At 29.5% G+C, this 23750-nt stretch overlaps 1 pseudogene; it reads left to right on the forward strand.

The window, feature by feature from the left end:
- Nucleotides 1-894: 894 nt before the first annotated feature.
- The window catches only part of LOC132905085 (cap-specific mRNA (nucleoside-2'-O-)-methyltransferase 1-like), a 34656-nt pseudogene continuing 11800 nt past the window's right edge, over nt 895-23750 (forward strand).

The raw sequence follows: 23750 nt of genomic DNA on the forward strand, positions 1-23750 counted from the left end.
GGGGATAAAGTCTAAGCAGGTTTTTGCATCGTACATGGGGTTGTTACATCTTACTGATTCTTCTTCACTGTCCGTATCGTCCGCTTCGTTAGGTTTTACAGGTGGTTGCTTTCTCTGAATATTGCTGGTGTTAGACTCATCCATCGTAACAAGGGAGCCTAACTCGGTAGTACCGTCACGTCCTAAACTTAATTTAGTGATATGTTTTCCTAATAGTTCTATCTCCGCTGCACGTTTTTTGTTTTCGGTATCGGCTATTCGTTGCGCCTCTTCTATTCGTCGCACAAGAAGTTCGAATCGCTCGAGTGTGGCGCGGGTTGAATTGTCCATAACTTCGGTTGCAGAGGCAGTATTAACGGTTTCGATTTTATCTTTTCTCGGCGCGGACATGATTCTATTTAAGTTTACTGAGTCCGAACTATTGTTGCTATTTGAGCTCGAAACGCTCGAAACGCTTGAGAAACTTGATTTTCTCGTACGGTAGTGTACAAATGAATCCAGATTTTCGGCTTACCGTAGTAGCTATGGCCGTTGAGGAGTCTCTGGGATGTTTTCCTCTCTGGTTGGTTCCAGATTCCGAATCTTATTCGTAGGTTTGCTCTGCGCTGACCGTAGTCCTCTCGTCTAGTTTCACCGTAGTGGAACGTTGAAAGTTGCTGCAGGGCGTCGTAGTAGCAAAGATTCGCAGTGGTCCGCTGATCCTTCAATCTTCAATGATGCGCGTACGCCGAAATCGTAATTTCGTTTTCACTGAAGCGAATGGATCCTGGCAGGATCGCCAAATTGTCACGTAAAATAAAGGAGAAGTAATTAAAAAAAGGAACTTTTATTTATTTGCGATACACTTCCGAGCTCTGGGCGTGATTATTCAAGACTGACTTAGATAATTTTAGGATGAGTATTTAAATTCTTTTGTTCATGGGAGTGGGAAAAGGCTTCGGTCATATATTTCTGAGAACGTATAGAGTGGGAGTGGGAAAAGGCTTCGGTCATATATTTCTGAGAACGTATAGAGTGACCGGATGTCATCCGTTGCTTACTTATGCTAAGGCGCTTGGAATTTCGTTATCTTATCGCTTTGTTTAGTCGAATTTTGTCTGTGGTATTTCGTACGTGACATATACTATTACGTTATAACGTATAAAGTTAGATACTAATAAGTACTAACGTATAACGTTATATACTATCACGTTAAAACGTAAAAGGTTATATAGTATTACCTTATAACGCATAACGTTATGTAGTATTACCTTATAACGTATAAAATTAGATACTAATAGGTACTAACGTATAACGCTGTATACTATTACGTAATAACGTATAACGATATATACTATTTCGTACTAATGTATAACGTTATATACTATTACGTGATAACGTAAAACGTTATATACCATCACGTACGAACGTATAACGTTATGTACTATTACGTACTAACGTATAACGTTATATACTATTACGTACGAACGTATAACTTTATATACTATTACTTACTAATATATAACGTTATATACTATTACGTACTAATGTATAACGTTATATACTATTACGTGATAACGTAAAACGTTATGTAGAAGTACTTTATAACACATAACGTTATATAGTATTACCTCATGACGTATAACGTTATATACTATTACGTTATATCGAATAACGTTATGAAGTATTACCTTACAACGTATACAGTTATATACTATTACGTTATAACGTATAAAGTTATATACTAATAGGTACTAACGTATAAAGTTATATACTATTACGTACTAACGTATAACGTTATATTATAATACGTACTAACGTATAACGTTATATGCTATTACGTTATAACGTCTAAAGTTATATACTATTACGTACTGTCGTGTAACATTATATACTAATACGTTCTAATGTATAACGTTATGTACTATTACGTACTAACGTATGACGTTATATACTGTTACGTAATAACGTATAACGTTATATACTATTACGTACTGTCGTATAACGTTATATACCATTGCGTACTAACGTATAACGTTATATACCATTACGTACGAACGTATAACGCTATATACTATTACGTACTAACGTATAACGTTGTATGCTATTACGTACTAACGTATAACGATATATACTATTACGTTATAACGCATAACGTTATGTAGTATTACCATTCGACGTGTGACGTTATATACTATTACGTTATAACGTAAAACGTTATGTAGTATTACCTTAAAACGCATAACGTTATGTAGTATTACCTTCTGACGTATAACGTTATATACTATAACGTTATAACGTATAAAGTAATATACTAATAGGTACTAACGTATAACGTTATATACTATTACGTACTAATGTATAACGTTATATATTATTAATTTATAACGTAAAACTTTATGTAGTAGTACTTTATAACGTATAACGTTATATAGTTCTACCTTATGACGTATAACGTTATGTAGTATTACCTTATGAAGTATAACGTTATATACTATTACGTTATATCGAATAACGTTATGTAGTATTACCTTCTGACGTATAACGTTATATACTATTACGTTATAACGCATAACGTTATGTAGTATTACCATTCGACGTATGACGTTATATACTATTACGTTATAACGTAAAACGTTATGTAGTATTACCTTAGAACGTACACCGTTATTTAATATTACGTCATAACGTATAAAGTTAGATACTATTACGTTATATCGTATAACGTTATGTAGTATTACCTTATAACGTATACAGTTATATACTATTACGTTATAACGTAAAACGTTATGTAGTATTACCTTATAACGTACACCGTTATATACTATTACGTTATAACGTATAAAGTTGGATAGTAATAGGTTCTAACGTATAACACTGTATACTATTGCGTAATAACGTATAACGTTATATATTATTACGTACTAACGTATAATGCTATATACTATTACGTTATAACGTAAAAGGCTATGTAGTATTACCTTATAACGCATAACGTTATGTAGTATTACCTTCTGACGTATAACGTTATATACTATTACGTTATAACGTAAAACGTTATGTAGTATTACCGCATAACGTATAACGTTATATACTATTACGGAATAACGTATAAAGTTATATTCTAGTAGGTACTAACGTGTAACGTTATGTAGTATTACCTTCTGACGTATAACGTTATATAGTACTTCGTTATAACGTAAAACGTTATGTAGTATTACCGTATAACGTATAACGCTATATACTATTACGTACTAACGTATAACGTTATATACTATTACTTACGAACGTATAACGTTATATACTATTACGTACTAATGTATAACGTTATATACTATTACGTTATAACGTAAAACGTTATGTAGTAGTACTTTATAACGTATAACGTTATATAGTTTTACCTTATGACGTATACAGTTATATACTATTACGTTATAACGTATAAGTTATATACTAATATGTACTAACGTATAACGTTATATACGAATACGTACTAACGTATAACGTTATATGCTATTACGTACTAATGTATAACGTTATATACTACTACGTACGAACGTATAACTTTATATACTATTACGTACTAATATATAACGTTATATACTATTACGTACTAATGTATAACGTTATATACTATTACTTACGAACGTATAACGTTATATACTATTACGTACTAACTTATAACGTTATATACTATTACGTTATAACGTAAAAGGCTATGTAGTATTACCTTATAACGCATAACGTTATGTAGTATTACCTTCGGACGTATAACGTTATATACTATTACGTACTAACATATAACGTTATATACTATTACTTACGAATGTATAACGTTATATACTATTACGTACTAATGTATAACGTTATATACTATTACGTACGAACGTATAACGTTATAAAGTATTACGTACTAATGTATAACGTTATATACTATTACGTTATAACGTAAAACGTTATATAGTAGTACTTTATAACGTATAACGTTATATAGTTTTACCTTATGACATATACAGTTATATACTATTACGTTATAACGTATAAGTTATATACTAATATGTACTAACGTATAACGTTATATACGAATACGTACTAACGTATAACGTTATATGCTATTACGTACTAATGTATAACGTTATATACTACTACGTACGAACGTATAACTTTATATACTATTACGTACTAATATATAACGTTATATACTATTACGTACTAATGTATAACGTTATATACTATTACTTACGAACGTATAACGTTATATACTATTACGTACTAACTTATAACGTTATATACTATTACGTTATAACGTAAAAGGCTATGTAGTATTACCTTATAACGCATAACGTTATGTAGTATTACCTTCGGACGTATAACGTTATATACTATTACGTACTAACATATAACGTTATATACTATTACTTACGAACGTATAACGTTATATACTATTACGTACTAACATATAACGTTATATACTATTACTTACGAACGTATAACGCTATATACTATTACGTACTAATGTATAACGTTATATACTATTACGTACGAACGTATAACGTTATAAACTATTACGTACTAATGTATAACGTTATATACTATTACGTTATAACGTAAAACGTTATGTAGTAGTACTTTATAACGTATAACGTTATATAGTTTTACCTTATGACGTATACAGTTATATACTATTACGTTATAACGTATAAGTTATATACTAATATGTACTAACGTATAACGTTATATACGAATACGTACTAACGTATAACGTTATATGCTATTACGTACTAATGTATAACGTTATATACTACTACGTACGAACGTATAACTTTATATACTATTACGAACTAATATATAACGTTATATACTACTACGTACTAACGTATAACGTTATATTATAATACGTACTAACGTATAACGTTATATGCTATTACGTTATAACGTCTAAAGTTATATACTATTACGTACTGTCGTGTAACATTATATACTAATACGTTCTAATGTATAACGTTATGTACTATTACGTACTAACGTATGACGTTATATACTGTTACGTAATAACGTATAACGTTATATACTATTACGTACTGTCGTATAACGTTATATACCATTGCGTACTAACGTATAACGTTATATACCATTACGTACGAACGTATAACGCTATATACTATTACGTACTAACGTATAACGTTGTATGCTATTACGTACTAACGTATAACGATATATACTATTACGTTATAACGCATAACGTTATGTAGTATTACCATTCGACGTGTGACGTTATATACTATTACGTTATAACGTAAAACGTTATGTAGTATTACCTTAAAACGCATAACGTTATGTAGTATTACCTTCTGACGTATAACGTTATATACTATAACGTTATAACGTATAAAGTAATATACTAATAGGTACTAACGTATAACGTTATATACTATTACGTACTAATGTATAACGTTATATATTATTAATTTATAACGTAAAACTTTATGTAGTAGTACTTTATAACGTATAACGTTATATAGTTCTACCTTATGACGTATAACGTTATGTAGTATTACCTTATGAAGTATAACGTTATATACTATTACGTTATATCGAATAACGTTATGTAGTATTACCTTCTGACGTATAACGTTATATACTATTACGTTATAACGCATAACGTTATGTAGTATTACCATTCGACGTATGACGTTATATACTATTACGTTATAACGTAAAACGTTATGTAGTATTACCTTAGAACGTACACCGTTATTTAATATTACGTCATAACGTATAAAGTTAGATACTATTACGTTATATCATATAACGTTATGTAGTATTACCTTATAACGTATACAGTTATATACTATTACGTTATAACGTAAAACGTTATGTAGTATTACCTTATAACGTACACCGTTATATACTATTACGTTATAACGTATAAAGTTGGATAGTAATAGGTTCTAACGTATAACACTGTATACTATTGCGTAATAACGTATAACGTTATATATTATTACGTACTAACGTATAATGCTATATACTATTACGTTATAACGTAAAAGGCTATGTAGTATTACCTTATAACGCATAACGTTATGTAGTATTACCTTCTGACGTATAACGTTATATACTATTACGTTATAACGTAAAACGTTATGTAGTATTACCGCATAACGTATAACGTTATATACTATTACGGAATAACGTATAAAGTTATATTCTAGTAGGTACTAACGTGTAACGTTATGTAGTATTACCTTCTGACGTATAACGTTATATAGTACTTCGTTATAACGTAAAACGTTATGTAGTATTACCGTATAACGTATAACGCTATATACTATTACGTACTAACGTATAACGTTATATACTATTACTTACGAACGTATAACGTTATATACTATTACGTACTAATGTATAACGTTATATACTATTACGTTATAACGTAAAACGTTATGTAGTAGTACTTTATAACGTATAACGTTATATAGTTTTACCTTATGACGTATACAGTTATATACTATTACGTTATAACGTATAAGTTATATACTAATATGTACTAACGTATAACGTTATATACGAATACGTACTAACGTATAACGTTATATGCTATTACGTACTAATGTATAACGTTATATACTACTACGTACGAACGTATAACTTTATATACTATTACGTACTAATATATAACGTTATATACTATTACGTACTAATGTATAACGTTATATACTATTACTTACGCACGTATAACGTTATATACTATTACGTACTAACTTATAACGTTATATACTATTACGTTATAACGTAAAAGGCTATGTAGTATTACCTTATAACGCATAACGTTATGTAGTATTACCTTCGGACGTATAACGTTATATACTATTACGTACTAACATATAACGTTATATACTATTACTTACGAATGTATAACGTTATATACTATTACGTACTAATGTATAACGTTATATACTATTACGTACGAACGTATAACGTTATAAAGTATTACGTACTAATGTATAACGTTATATACTATTACGTTATAACGTAAAACGTTATATAGTAGTACTTTATAACGTATAACGTTATATAGTTTTACCTTATGACATATACAGTTATATACTATTACGTTATAACGTATAAGTTATATACTAATATGTACTAACGTATAACGTTATATACGAATACGTACTAACGTATAACGTTATATGCTATTACGTACTAATGTATAACGTTATATACTACTACGTACGAACGTATAACTTTATATACTATTACGTACTAATATATAACGTTATATACTATTACGTACTAATGTATAACGTTATATACTATTACTTACGAACGTATAACGTTATATACTATTACGTACTAACTTATAACGTTATATACTATTACGTTATAACGTAAAAGGCTATGTAGTATTACCTTATAACGCATAACGTTATGTAGTATTACCTTCGGACGTATAACGTTATATACTATTACGTACTAACATATAACGTTATATACTATTACTTACGAACGTATAACGTTATATACTATTACGTACTAACATATAACGTTATATACTATTACTTACGAACGTATAACGCTATATACTATTACGTACTAATGTATAACGTTATATACTATTACGTACGAACGTATAACGTTATAAACTATTACGTACTAATGTATAACGTTATATACTATTACGTTATAACGTAAAACGTTATGTAGTAGTACTTTATAACGTATAACGTTATATAGTTTTACCTTATGACGTATACAGTTATATACTATTACGTTATAACGTATAAGTTATATACTAATATGTACTAACGTATAACGTTATATACGAATACGTACTAACGTATAACGTTATATGCTATTACGTACTAATGTATAACGTTATATACTACTACGTACGAACGTATAACTTTATATACTATTACGAACTAATATATAACGTTATATACTACTACGTACTAATGTATAACGTTATATACTATTACTTACGAACGTATAACGTTATATACTATTACGTTATAACGTCTAAAGTTATATACTATTACGTACTGTCGTGTAACATTATATACTAATACGTTCTAATGTATAACGTTATGTACTATTACGTACTAACGTATGACGTTATATACTGTTACGTAATAACGTATAACGTTATATACTATTACGTACTGTCGTATAACGTTATATACCATTGCGTACTAACGTATAACGTTATATACCATTACGTACGAACGTATAACGCTATATACTATTACGTACTAACGTATAACGTTATATACTATTACGTACGAACGTATAACTTTATATACTATTACGTACTAATATATAACGTTATATACCATTGCGTACTAACGTATAACGTTATATACCATTACGTACGAACGTATAACGCTATATACTATTACGTACTAACGTATAACGTTGTATGCTATTACGTACTAACGTATAACGTTATATACTATTACGTTATAACGCATAACGTTATGTAGTATTACCATTCGACGTATGACGTTATATACTATTACGTTATAACGTAAAACGTTATGTAGTATTACCTTAAAACGCATAACGTTATGTAGTATTACCTTCTGACGTATAACGTTATATACTATTACGTTATAACGTATAAAGTAATATACTAATAGGTACTAACGTATAACGTTATATACTAATACGTACTAACGTATAACCTTATATGCTATTACGTACTAACATATAACGTTATATACTATTACTTACGAACGTATAACGTTATATACTATTACGTTATAACGTATAAAGTAATATACTAATAGGTACTAACGTATAACGTTATATACTAATACGTACTAACGTATAACGTTATATGCTATTACGTACTAACATATAACGTTATATACTATTACTTACGAACGTATAACGTTATATACTATTACGTACTAATGTACAGTAGCGGACAAAAGTTTAAGACGATGATTTGTAAACCGGATTACAAACATCTTATACGCATATTGTTCTTCTATTCGGTTTGTCTCTTTGGAATAACGTAGCTGTATGTTTGACCTTCGTAACCTCAGACAGTCAGTTGTTAAATACAAACAATGTAGGAGTTACAACAGTTAGTTACCGCCTAGCACTTGGAAACAGTGGACATTAGTTTAAGACGATCTGTGTAAAACGTGAGTACGAGTACAGTTTTTGAACATTTTGATTCTGGAATGTCAAAATCATTGTTTAGTGTACCTTTTATTGCTTAAAATTCATTTAGGTAGGAACAGACTATGGGTAAATCAAAGAATTTACTTGAAAACGAAAGGGAACAAATCGTAAGGCTGCGAAAGCAAAGTAAAACCTTCACCGAAATAGCAAATATAGTGAACAGGTCAGAAACAGCTTGTAAACAAGCTTGGTATAAATTTTTAAAGACAGGCATGTATTGCGATCAACCGAAAAACGGAAGACCACGGAAAACAACACCGAAAATGGATCGCCGGATTCATCGATTGAGCGAAAAGGATCGTTTTCGTAGTGCAAATAATATTGCTGCGGAGATAAACTATGAAAACGATACACAAATTAGTGCTAGAACTGTTAGGAGAAGATTAGAAGACTTTAACTTAAGAGGACGAAAACCCCAAAAGAAACCACTGCTGAGTTCTAGGAATCGAAAAAGACGACTTGCATTTGCTAAAGCTCATAAGCATTGGACAAGTGAAGATTGGCAAAAGGTATTGTTTTCTGACGAATCGAAATTCAATCGCGTCTGTTCTGACGGGATACGGTACGTTAGACGTCGAATTGGCGAAAGTTTGAAAACACAGTGCGTTTTAAAAACTCTTAAACATGGTGGTGGCAACGTTATGGTGTGGGCGTGTTTTTCTCGAAGCGGCCCTGGTCCGATATGTCGTATCAATGGAATTATGGACCGTTTTCAATACAAGGACATACTCAAGAACACAATGTTACCTTTTGCACGCAACAATATGAGTGATGATTTTATTTTTCAAAATGATAATGATCCGAAGCACACGGCTCGGGTTGTGAAACAGTTTTTTCAAGAAGAAAATATCACCGTGCTGCCGTGGCCGTCGCAATCACCAGACATTAACCCAATCGAGAATTTGTGAAGCATCATAGAAAAGACAGTACAAGGTTATAAACCGAAAAATTTAAATGAACTTTACTCTACGATTGAAACAGCCTGGAATAATATTACGGTAGATTAATATAAAAAATTAATAGATTCTATGCCAAGAAGATGTACCGAAGGGATAAGAAATAACGGATATTGAACAAAATATTGAATTTAAACAAAAATTGTGTATATTTTTTAACCAAAAATTAATATTTTTTGTATAGTCTTAAACTTTTGACCGACGAAATATTATACAGATTTCGTTCCTTTTTTATAACTTAGCTATTGAGCAAAATATCAAAATGAAATTTTTTTTCTAAGTGTACAAACAAATGTACAATTAGTTAATACCAAAAGTAGAACACCGTATTTATATTTTTTATGGAAAGTAAATCAATTATTTATTTCTTCCATTTCGTCTTAAACTTTTGTCCGCTACTGTATAACGTTATATACTATTACGTACGAACATATAACGTTATATACTATTACGTACTAATGTATAACGTTATATACTATTACGTTATAACGTATAACGTTATGTAGTAGTACTTTATAACGTATAACGTTATATAATTTTACCTTATGACGTATTATGTTAAGTAGTATTACCATTCGACGTATAACGTTATATACTATTACGTTATAACGTAAAACGTTATGTAGTATTACCTTAGAACGTACACCGTTATTTAATATTACGTTATAACGTATAAAGTTAGATACTATTACGTTATATCATATAACGTTATGTAGTATTACCTTATAACGTATACAGTTATATACTATTACGTTATAACGTAAAACGTTATGTAGTATTACCTTATAACGTACACCGTTATATACTATTACGTTATAACGTATAAAGTTAGATGCTATTGCGTTATATCGTATAACGTTATGTAGTATTACCTTATAACGTACACCGTTATATACTATTACGTTATAACGTATAAAGTTGGATAGTAATAGGTTCTAACGTATAACACTGTATACTATTGCGTAATAACGTATAACGTTATATATTATTACGTACTAACGTATAATGCTATATACTATTACGTTATAACGTAAAAGGCTATGTAGTATTACCTTATAACGCATAACGTTATGTAGTATTACCTTCTGACGTATAACGTTATATACTATTACGTTATAACGTAAAACGTTATGTAGTATTACCGCATAACGTATAACGTTATATACTATTACGGTATAACGTATAAAGTTATATACTAGTAGGTACTAACGTGTAACGTTATGTAGTATTACCTTCTGACGTATAACGTTATATAGTATTTCGTTATAACGTAAAACGTTATGTAGTATTACCGTATAACGTATAACGCTATATACTATTACGTACTAACGTATAACGTTATATACTATTACTTACGAACGTATAACGTTATATACTATTACGTACTAATGTATAACGTTATATACTATTACGTACGAACGTATAACGTTATGTAGTAGTACTTTATAACGTATAACGTTATATAGTTTTACCTGCTGACGTATAACGTTATATACTATTACGTTATATCGAATAACGTTATGTAGTATTACCGTATAACGTATAACGCTATATACTATTACGTACTAACGTATAACGTTATATACTATTACTTACGAACGTATAACGTTATATACTATTACGTACTAATGTATAACGTTATATACTATTACGTACGAACGTATAACGTTATAAAGTATTACGTACTAATGTATAACGTTATATACTATTACGTTATAACGTAAAACGTTATGTAGTAGTACTTTATAACGTATAACGTTATATAGTTTTACCTTATGACGTATACAGTTATATACTATTACGTTATAACGTATAAGTTATATACTAGTAGGTACTAACGTGTAACGTTATGTAGTATTACCTTCTGACGTATAACGTTATATAGTATTTCGTTATAACGTAAAACGTTATGTAGTATTACCGTATAACGTATAACGCTATATACTATTACGTACTAACGTATAACGTTATATACTATTACTTACGAACGTATAACGTTATATACTATTACGTACTAATGTATAACGTTATATACTATTACGTTATAACGTAAAACGTTATGTAGTAGTACTTTATAACGTATAACGTTATATAGTTTTACCTTATGACGTATACAGTTATATACTATTACGTTATAACGTATAAGTTATATACTAATATGTACTAACGTATAACGTTATATACGAATACGTACTAACGTATAACGTTATATGCTATTACGTACTAATGTATAACGTTATATACTACTACGTACGAACGTATAACTTTATATACTATTACGTACTAATATATAACGTTATATACTATTACGTACTAATGTATAACGTTATATACTATTACTTACGCACGTATAACGTTATATACTATTACGTACTAACTTATAACGTTATATACTATTACGTTATAACGTAAAAGGCTATGTAGTATTACCTTATAACGCATAACGTTATGTAGTATTACCTTCGGACGTATAACGTTATATACTATTACGTACTAACATATAACGTTATATACTATTACTTACGAACGTATAACGTTATATACTATTACGTACTAAGATATATCGTTATATACTATTACTTACGAATGTATAACGTTATATACTATTACGTACTAATGTATAACGTTATATACTATTACGTACGAACGTATAACGTTATAAAGTATTACGTACTAATGTATAACGTTATATACTATTACGTTATAACGTAAAACGTTATATAGTAGTACTTTATAACGTATAACGTTATATAGTTTTACCTTATGACGTATACAGTTATATACTATTACGTTATAACGTATAAGTTATATACTAATATGTACTAACGTATAACGTTATATACGAATACGTACTAACGTATAACGTTATATGCTATTACGTACTAATGTATAACGTTATATACTACTACGTACGAACGTATAACTTTATATACTATTACGTACTAATATATAACGTTATATACTATTACGTACTAATGTATAACGTTATATACTATTACTTACGCACGTATAACGTTATATACTATTACGTACTAACTTATAACGTTATATACTATTACGTTATAACGTAAAAGGCTATGTAGTATTACCTTATAACGCATAACGTTATGTAGTATTACCTTCGGACGTATAACGTTATATACTATTACGTACTAACATATAACGTTATATACTATTACTTACGAACGTATAACGTTATATACTATTACGTACTAACATATAACGTTATATACTATTACTTACGAATGTATAACGCTATATACTATTACGTACTAATGTATAACGTTATATACTATTATGTACGAACGTATAACGTTATAAACTATTACGTACTAATGTATAACGTTATATACTATTACGTTATAACGTAAAACGTTATGTAGTAGTACTTTATAACGTATAACGTTATATAGTTTTACCTTATGACGTATACAGTTATATACTATTACGTTATAACGTATAAGTTATATACTTATATGTACTAACGTATAACGTTATATACTATTACGTACTAACATATAACGTTATATACTATTACTTACGAACGTATAACGTTGTATACTATTACGTACTAACGTATAACGTTGTATGCTATTACGTACTAACGTATAACGTTATATACTGTGACGTACTAACGTATAACTTTATATACGAATACGTACTAACGTATAACGTTATATGCTATTACGTGCTAATGTATATCGTTATATACTACTACGTACGAACGTATAACGTTATATACTATCACGTTATAACGTAAAACGCTATGTAGTATTACCTTATAACGCACAACGTTATGTAGTATTACCTTTCGAGGTATAACGTTATATACTATTACGTTATAACGTAAAACGTTATGTAGTATTACCTTATATCGTACACCGTTATATACTATTACGTTATAACGTATACAGTTAGATACTATTACGTTATATCGTATAACGTTATGTAGTATTACCTTATAACGTATACAGTTATGTACTATCACGTTATAACGTAATAGGTACTAACGTATAACGCTGTATACTATTACGTAATAACGTATAACGTTATATACTATTACGTACTAACTTATAACGTTATATACTATTACGTTATAACGTAAAAGGCTATGTAGTATTACCTTATAACGCATAACGTTATGTAGTATTACCTTCGGACGTATAACGTTATATACTATTACGTACGAACGTATAACGTTATAAACTATTACGTACTAATGTATAACGTTATATACTATTACGTTATAACGTAAAACGTTATGTAGTAGTACTTTATAACGTATAAGGTTATATAGTTTTACCTTATGACGTATACAGTTATATACTATTACGTTATAACGTATAAGTTATATACTTATATGTACTTACGTATAACGTTATATACTATTACGTACTAACTTATAACGTTATATAATATTACGTTATAACGTAAAAGGCTATGTAGTATTACCTTATAACGCATAACGTTATGTAGTATTACCTTCGGACGTATAACTTTATATACTATTACGTACAAACATATAACGTTATATACTATTACTTACGAACGTATAACGTTATATACTATTACGTACTAACATATAACGTTATATACTATTACTTACGAATGTATAACGTTATATACTATTACGTACTAATGTATAACGTTATATACTATTACTTACGAATGTATAACGTTATATACTATTACGTACTAATGTATAACGTTATATACTATTACGTACGAACGTATAACGTTATAAACTATTACGTACTAATGTATAACGTTATATACTATTACGTTATAACGTAAAACGTTATGTAGTAGTACTTTATAACGTATAACGTTATATAGTTTTACCTTATGACGTATTATGTTAAGTAGTTTTACCTTTTGACGTATAACGTTATATACTATTACGTTATAACGTATAAGTTATATACTATTACGTACTAACGTAAAACGTTATATACTAATACGTTATAACGTAAAAGGCTATGTAGTATTACCTTATAACGCATAACGTTATGTAGTATTACCTTCGGACGTATAAAGTTATATACTATTACGTACTAATGTATAACTTTATATACTATTACGTACGAACGTATAACGTTATATACTATTACGTTATAACGTAAACCGTTATGTAGTATTACCGTATAACGTATAACGCTATATACTATTTCGTACTAACGTATAACGTTGTGTGCTATGACGTACTAACGTATAACGATATATACTATTACGTACTAACGTATAACGTTATATACTACTACGTACGAACGTTTAACTTTATATACTATTACGTATTAATATATACCGTTATATACTATTACGTTATAACGTATAACGTTATGTAGTATTACCTTATAACGTATACAGTTATATACTATTACGTTGTAACGTATAAGTTATATACTAATAGGTACTAACGTATAACGATGTATACTATTACGTAATAACGTATAACGTTATATACTATTACGTACTAACGTATAACGCTATGTAGTGTTACCTTATAACGCATAACGTTATGTAGTATTACCTTCTGACGTATAACTTTGTATACTATTACGTTATATCGAATAACGTTATGTAGTATTACCTTATAACGTATATAGTTATATACTATTACGTTATAACGTATAAAGTTATATACTAATAGGTACTAACGTGTAACGTTCTGTAGTATTACCTTCTGACGTATAACGTTATATACTATTACGTAATGTCGTGTAACGTTATATACTATTACGTACTGTCGTGTAACGTTATATACTATTACGTACTAATGTTTAACGTTATATTATAGTACGTAGTAACATATAACGTTACATACTATTACGTACTAATTTATAACGTTATATACTATTACGTTATATCGTATAACGTTATGTAGTATCACGTTATGACGTATAACGTTATCTATATTACCTTCTGACTTATAACGTTATATACTATTACGTTATAAAGTATAACGTTATATACTATTACGTACTGTAGTGTAACGTTATATACTATTACGTACTAACGTATAACGTTATATACTAGTACGTAGTAACATATAACGTTATATACTATTACGCACGATCTTATAACGTTATATACTATTACGTCCTAATATATAACGTTATATACTATTACGTTATAACGTGAAACGTTATGTAGTATTACCGTATATCGTATAACGTTATATACTATTACGTTATAACGTATAACGTTATATACTATTACGTTATAACGTATAACGTTATGTAGTATAACCTTATAACGTATACCGTTATATACTACTACGTTATAACGTATTAAGTTATATACTACGAGCTACTAACGTATAACGTTATGTAGTAGTACTTTATAACGTATAACATTATATACTATTACGTTAATACGTATAACGTTATGTAGTATTCCCTTATAACGTATACCTTTATATACTACTACGTTATAACGTATTAAGTTATATACTACGAGCTACTAACGTATAACGTTATGTAGTATCACCTTATGACGTATAACGTTATGTATATTACCTTATAACGTACACCGTTATATACTATTACGTTATAACGTATAAAGTTAGATACTAATAGGTACTAACGTATAACGTTATATACTATTACGTAATAACGTATAACGTTATGTAGTATTACCGTATAACGTATAACGCTATATACTATTACGTAATAACGTATAACGTTGTATGCTATTACGTACTAACGTATAACGTTATATACTATTACGTCCTAACGTATAACGTTATATACTATTACGTACTAACGTATAACGTTATATACCATTACTTACTAACTTATAACGTTACATACTATTACGTAATAACGTATAACGTTATATACTATTACGTACTAACGTAAAACGTTATATACTATTACGTTATAACGTAAAACGCTATGTAGTGTTACCCTATAACGCATAACGATATGTAGTATTACCTTCTGACGTATAACGTTATATACTATTACGTACTGTCGTGTAACGTTATATACTATTACGTACTAATGTATAACGTTATATACCATTACGTACGAACGTATAACGTTATGTACTATTACGTACTAACGTATAACGTTATGTAGTATTACCTCAAAACGTATAACGTTATGTAGTATCCACTTCTGACGTATAACGTTATAAACTATTACGTTATAACGTAAAACGTTATGTAGTATTACCTTAAATCGTATAACGTTATGTAGTATCACCTTATGACGTATAACGTTATGTAGTATTACCTTCTAACGTATAACGTTATATACTATTACATACTGTCGTGTAAGGTTATATACTGTTAAGTAATAACGTATAACATTATATAGCATTACCTTATGACGTATAACATTATGTAGTATTACCTTCTGACGTATAACGTTATATACTACTACGTACTGTCGTGTAACGTTATATACAGTAGCGGACAAAAGTTTAAGACGATGATTTGTAAACCGGATTACAAACATCTTATACGCATATTGTTCTTCTATTCGGTTTGTCTCTTTGGAATAACGTAGCTGTATGTTTGACCTTCGTAACCTCAGACAGTCAGTTGTTAAATACAAACAATGTAGGAGTTACAACAGTTAGTTACCGCCTAGCACTTGGAAACAGTGGACATTAGTTTAAGACGATCTGTGTAAAACGTGAGTACGAGTACAGTTTTTGAACATTTTGATTCTGGAATGTCAAAATCATTGTTTAGTGTACCTTTTATTGCTTAAAATTCATTTAGGTAGGAACAGACTATGGGTAAATCAAAGAATTTACTTGAAAACGAAAGGGAACAAATCGTAAGGCTGCGAAAGCAAAGTAAAACCTTCACCGAAATAGCAAATATAGTGAACAGGTCAGAAACAGCTTGTAAACAAGCTTGGTATAAATTTTTAAAGACAGGCATGTATTGCGATCAACCGAAAAACGGAAGACCACGGAAAACAACACCGAAAATGGATCGCCGGATTCATCGATTGAGCGAAAAGGATCGTTTTCGTAGTGCAAATAATATTGCTGCGGAGATAAACTATGAAAACGATACACAAATTAGTGCTAGAACTGTTAGGAGAAGATTAGAAGACTTTAACTTAAGAGGACGAAAACCCCAAAAGAAACCACTGCTGAGTTCTAGGAATCGAAAAAGACGACTTGCATTTGCTAAAGCTCATAAGCATTGGACAAGTGAAGATTGGCAAAAGGTATTGTTTTCTGACGAATCGAAATTCAATCGCGTCTGTTCTGACGGGATACGGTACGTTAGACGTCGAATTGGCGAAAGTTTGAAAACACAGTGCGTTTTAAAAACTCTTAAACATGGTGGTGGCAACGTTATGGTGTGGGCGTGTTTTTCTCGAAGCGGCCCTGGTCCGATATGTCGTATCAATGGAATTATGGACCGTTTTCAATACAAGGACATACTCAAGAACACAATGTTACCTTTTGCACGCAACAATATGAGTGATGATTTTATTTTTCAAAATGATAATGATCCGAAGCACACGGCTCGGGTTGTGAAACAGTTTTTTCAAGAAGAAAATATCACCGTGCTGCCGTGGCCGTCGCAATCACCAGACATTAACCCAATCGAGAATTTGTGAAGCATCATAAAAAAGACAGTACAAGGTTATAAACCGAAAAATTTAAATGAACTTTACTCTACGATTGAAACAGCCTGGAATAATATTACGGTAGATTAATATAAAAAATTAATAGATTCTATGCCAAGAAGATGTACCGAAGGGATAAGAAATAACGGATATTGAACAAAATATTGAATTTAAACAAAAATTGTGTATATTTTTTAACCAAAAATTAATATTTTTTGTATAGTCTTAAACTTTTGACCGACGAAATATTATACAGATTTCGTTCCTTTTTTATAACTTAGCTATTGAGCAAAATATCAAAATGAAATTTTTTTTCTAAGTGTACAAACAAATGTACAATTAGTTAATACCAAAAGTAGAACACCGTATTTATATTTTTTATGGAAAGTAAATCAATTATTTATTTCTTCCATTTCGTCTTAAACTTTTGTCCGCTACTGTACTATTACGTACTGTCGGGTAACGTGATATACTATTACGTACTAATGTATAACGTTATATACTAGTACGTAGTAACATATAACGTTATATACTATTACGCACGAACGTATAACGTTATTTACTATTACGTACTAATGTATAACGTTATATACCATTACGTACGAACATATAACGTTATAGACTATTACGTCCTAATATATACCGCAATATACTATTACGTTACAACGTAGAACGTTATGTAGTATTACTTTATAACGCATAACGTTATGTAGTATTACCTTCTGACGTATGACGTTATATACTAATACGTTCTAATGTATAACGTTATGTACTATTACGTACTAACGTGTAACGTTATACACTGTTACGTAATAACGTATAACGTTATATACCATTACGTACTAATGTATAACGTTATATACTATTACGTTATAACGTAATACGTTATGTAGTATCACGTTATGACGTATAACGTTATCTATATTACCCTCTGACTTATAACGTTATATACTATTACGTTATAAAGTATAACGTTATATACTATTACGTACTGTCGTGTAACGTTATATACTATTACGTACTAATGTATAACGTTATATGCTAGTACGTAGTAACATATAACGTTATATACTATTACGCACGAACGTATAACGTTATATACTATTACGTCCTAATATATAACGTTATATACTATTACGCTATAACGTGAAACGTTATGTAGTATTACCGTATAACGTATAACGTTATATACTATTACGTTATAACGTAAAACGTTATGTAGTATTACCGTATAACGTATAACGCTATATACTATTACGTAATAACGTATAACGTTGCATGCTATTACGTACTAACGTATAACGTTATATACTATTACGTCCTAACGTATAACGTTATATACTATTACGTACTAACGTATAACGTTATATACCATTACTTACAAACTTATAACGTTACATACTATTACGTAATAACGTATAACGTTATATACTATTACGTACTAACTTATAACGTTATATACTATTACGTTATAACGTAAAAGGCTATGTAGTATTACCTTATAACGCATAACGTTATGTAGTATTACCTTCGGACGTATAACGTTATATACTATTACGTACTAACATATAACGTTATATACTATTACTTACGAACGTATAACGTTATATACTATTACGTACTAACATATAACGTTATATACTATTACTTACGAATGTATAACGTTATATACTATTACGTACTAATGTATAACGTTATATACTATTACGTACGAACGTAAAACGTTATAAACTATTACGTACTAATGTATAACGTTATATACTATTACGTTATAACGTAAAACGTTATGTAGTAGTACTTTATAACGTATAACGTTATATAGTTTTACCTTATGACGTATACAGTTATATACTATTACGTTATAACGTATAAGTTATATACTAATATGTACTAACGTATAACGTTATATACTATTACGTACTAACTTATAACGTTATATACTATTACGTTATAACGTAAAAGGCTATGTAGTATTACCTTATAACGCATAACGTTATGTAGTATTACCTTCGGACGTATATCGTTATATACTATTACGTACTATAATATAACGTTATATACTATTACGTACTAACATATAACGTTATATACTATTACTTACGAACGTATAACGTTATATACTATTACGGACTAATGTATAACTGTATATACTATTACGTGCGAACGTATAACGTTATATACTATTACGTACAAATGTATAACGTTATATACTATTACGTTATAACGTGAAACGTTATGTAGTAGTACTTTATAACGTATAACGTTATATAGTTTTACCTTATGACGTATTATGTTAAGTAGTATTACCTTTTGACGTATAACGTTATATACTATTACGTTATAACGTATAAGTTATATACTATTACGTACTAACGTATAACGTTATATACTATTACGTTATAACGTAAAAGGCTATGTAGTATTACCTTATAACGCATAACGTTATGTAGTATTACCTTCGGACGTATAAAGTTATATACTATTACGTACTAATGTATAACTTTATATACTATTACGTACGAACGTATAACGTTATATACTATTACGTTATAACGTATAACGTTATATAGTTTTACCTTATGACGTATACAGTTATATACTATTACGTTATAACGTATAAGTTATATACTAATAGGTACTAACGTATAACGCTGTATACTATTACGTAATAACGTATAACGTTATATACTATTACGTACTAACGTATAACGCTATGTAGTGTTACCTTATAACGCATAACGTTATGTAGTATTACCTTCTGACGTATAACGTTATATACTATTACGTAATGTCGTGTAACGTTATATACTATTACGTACTGTCGTGTAACGTTATATACTATTACGTACTAATGTATAACGTTATATTATAGTACGTAGTAACATATAACGTTATATACTATTACGTACTAATGTATAACGTTATATACACCCTTGGACAAAAAGATAGCACATGTGTGCTATCATTAATTTCTCATAGATAGAGTCCGAATTTCCCAAGTTTGACGAATGGCATATAAACAGTACCTTGTAGTAATAAGGTATATGAGCTTGAAACTGTATCTTCGCTATTCCTCTTGTATTTATCAACAATGATTGTGAAATCCGGTCGGCGAAATGATAGCACACCAAGCATTTTGTTTCCATTCCTTAGTATTTCTGTGTATTCTGAGTGGTGTAGACGTAGTGAAAAGTAGAAGAATTTCATTAGAAACCTTACAAATTTCGATTCAAACAATGGGACGTGGAAAACAGCTAAATAGTGAAGAGATTCAAACAGTTTTGAAATTAAAGAAAGAAAACTTTACTATTTCTAAAATTGCAAAAGTTCTCAGTAGAAGTCGGAAAGTCATTTATAATTTACTGAAAGATGTAAATAATTATGGAACAAAAAAAAGCAGTGGGAGACCTTCCGCGATTAGTACTCGTGAAAAACGTGCAATTTTACGTGCCGCGTCAAATTCGCTTCTCACGTCACGTGAAATTGCAGAAAAAGTTGGCGTAAAAACTAATCCTCGGAATGTCAGACGTGTACTACAACAATCCGCGCACATAAAGCGGATGAAATTAAAACGAAGACCAGCTCTAAAGCAGATTCACAAGGAGCATCGATTATATTTTGCAAAAGAACATATACGGTGGAACAAGAAGTGGAGGAAAGTTATATTTACAGATAAAAAAAGATTTAATTTAGATGGCCCAGATGGATTCAATTTTTACTATCATGATGTAAGAAAAAAAAAATTGTCACAAATACGGCGTCAAATGGGTGGAGGTAGCATTATGCTTTGGGCAGGTATTGGGTATAACGGAAAGACTGATTTAATATCAATTCGCAGCAAGATGAATGCTATAACCTATCGTAATTTGATACAAAATCAAATTGCAAAGTACGCAACACATATTGCGAGACAAGATTTTATTTTTCAGCAAGATAATGCTGCAGTTCACACCGCTAAGGTTGTGAAAGAATATTTTTCAACAGAAAATATTGCAGTTTTGGACTGGCCTGCATGCTCCCCCGATTTAAACATAATCGAAAACTGTTGGAGTAAATTAAGCAATGCCGTTTATAGAGAAAATAGGCAATTTGAAAGTATTAATCAGTTAAAAAAGTGCCTTGAAGAGGAATGGAGAAATATATCGCTGGATTATATTAGAAAACTATATCGTTCTTTGCCGAAACGAATGCTGGAGGTGGTGGAGAATAAGGGAGGATCCACACATTATTAAATTTTAAAAGGTTTTTTATTTTTGTACAATTTAGTAGATAATAAACACTACAACTTTTGAAAGTGTGCTATCATTTCGCCGACCGGATTTCACAATCATTGTTGATAAATACAAGAGGAATAGCGAAGATACAGTTTCAAGCTCATATACCTTATTACTACAAGGTACTGTTTATATGCCATTCGTCAAACTTGGGAAATTCGGACTCTATCTATGAGAAATTAATGATAGCACACATGTGCTATCTTTTTGTCCAAGGGTGTACTATTACGTTATAACGTAAAACGTTATGTAGTATCACGTTATGACGTATAACGTTATCTATATTACCTTCTGACTTATAACGTTATATACTATTACGTTATAAAGTATAACGTTATATACTATTACGTACTGTAGTGTAACGTTATATACTATTACGTACTAATGTACAACGTTATATACTAGTACGTAGTAACATATAACGTTATTTACTATTACGCACGATCTTATAACGTTATATACTATTACGTCCTAATATATAACGTTATATACTATTACGTTATAACGTGAAACGTTATGTAGTATTACCGTATAACGTATAACGTTATATACTATTACGTTATAACGTAAAACGTTATGTAGTATTACCGTATAACGTATAACGCTATATACTATTACGTAATAACGTGTAACGTTGTATGCTATTACGTACTAACGTATAACGTTATATACTATTACGTCCTAACGTATAACGTTATATACTATTACGTACTAACGTATAACGTTATATACCATTACTTACA

Source organism: Bombus pascuorum, chromosome 3 (assembly GCF_905332965.1).
Source record: "Bombus pascuorum chromosome 3, iyBomPasc1.1, whole genome shotgun sequence".
Lineage (NCBI taxonomy): Eukaryota > Metazoa > Arthropoda > Insecta > Hymenoptera > Apidae > Bombus > Bombus pascuorum.